This window comes from Poecilia formosa, unplaced genomic scaffold (genome assembly GCF_000485575.1).
Source record: "Poecilia formosa unplaced genomic scaffold, Poecilia_formosa-5.1.2 Scaffold212, whole genome shotgun sequence".
Taxonomy (NCBI): domain Eukaryota; kingdom Metazoa; phylum Chordata; class Actinopteri; order Cyprinodontiformes; family Poeciliidae; genus Poecilia; species Poecilia formosa.
Window position 1 is genome coordinate 856,865 of NW_006800151.1, and position 1,487 is coordinate 858,351.

Consider the following 1,487-nt stretch of genomic DNA (forward strand, 5'->3'; position numbering starts at 1 on the left):
ACTGTTGCCTGGAAATAAAATATCAATTTTGATTAATTAATAACAGATTTTTCTCTCCGTCTCCTCAGACTGAGTGGCTGTAACCTCTCAGAGAGAAGCTGTGAAGCTCTGTCCTCAGTTCTCAGCTCCCAGTACTCCAGTCTCAGAGAACTGGACCTGAGTAACAACAACCTGCAGGATTCAGGAGTGAAGCTTCTCTCTGCTGGACTGAAGAGTCCAAACTGCAACCTGGAAACTCTCAGGTAAAATGTGACCAATCCTGGTGATTTCTATCCATCAGCTGCTGGCAGAGATTGACTAAAGTATTTGACCACCATCCAAATGATGGGAATCAGGTGTTCCAGTAACTTCCATGGCCACAGGTTTATGAAAGTAGCACCAAGGCATGTAGACTGTTTTTACAAACATTTGTGAAGTAATGTCTTGCTCTCAGGAACTCAGTGGATTCCAGCCTGGAACTGTGATAGGATGAGCAACAAGTGGCTTCCTGTCACTAACAAGTTTCTACACATCAATGTTGCTGGTTTTCATTCCCTCCATGCTGACAGAACCAAGAACAGAGGTGTTTAGAAAGGCAGTGGTCAGACTTCACTGATAGTGTAACTCTGGATACTTGACAGATTGCTGCATCCTCGGTGCACAAATGAGCTTTATTACAGATCCCTCCTCCCAGCAGTTGTTAGACTTTCTAACCAGAACTGCTCCCAATAGGGCTGCACCGATTGCAGTTTTCTGGCTGATCACGGATTACCAATCTTTTAAAAAGCCTAACTTACCGATTCTGATTTTGGCCGATTCCATGTTTTTATCTGAAATGTTGCTCAATATATCAAGTAAGTTCCTGAATTGGCAGCAATGGGGCGACTATTGTTAAATGTAAAAATGCAGACATGAGCTGGTCGGCCGGTTTGTCAAACTTTCTCACAGGAGGAAAAAAAAGCACAGTGGTTGATTTTTAGACTTTTGCCAAGGTTGATAACATCGGTGATAAGATCAGCTTCACATGTAAAAATCGGCCGATTACCGATCTCCTAAAATTAAGGAAATTGGCACCGATAAATCGTTGCACCCCTACCTCCCAACAAACTCATTAATTATACACATTCTGGCTGTTACCTGGTGTCTTTTTACATTCCTTTTAAATAATCTATTGCTGTTTCAACATACAAATATACACATCTTATAGATCATTATAAATTTCCCTACTCAGCTGCACATTTCTTTGAAACTGATGATGCTGTTTTTATGAAATGTACAGCATTTTTATTCCTCTGTTATAAATGTGTCATTACTCTACAGTCTCCTATTATTTATTTTTACCTTTTCTATCTGATTCTTCCATTTACCTTAAACTTGCTGCTGGTAAACCTGAACTCCCTGCTGTGGATCAATGAAGGATGTTTCTATTCTGATCCGTTCTACATGTGACAAATGTTGATTTTTATGACACACAGAACTACATGAGAGTGTTATTACTATTTCATCTT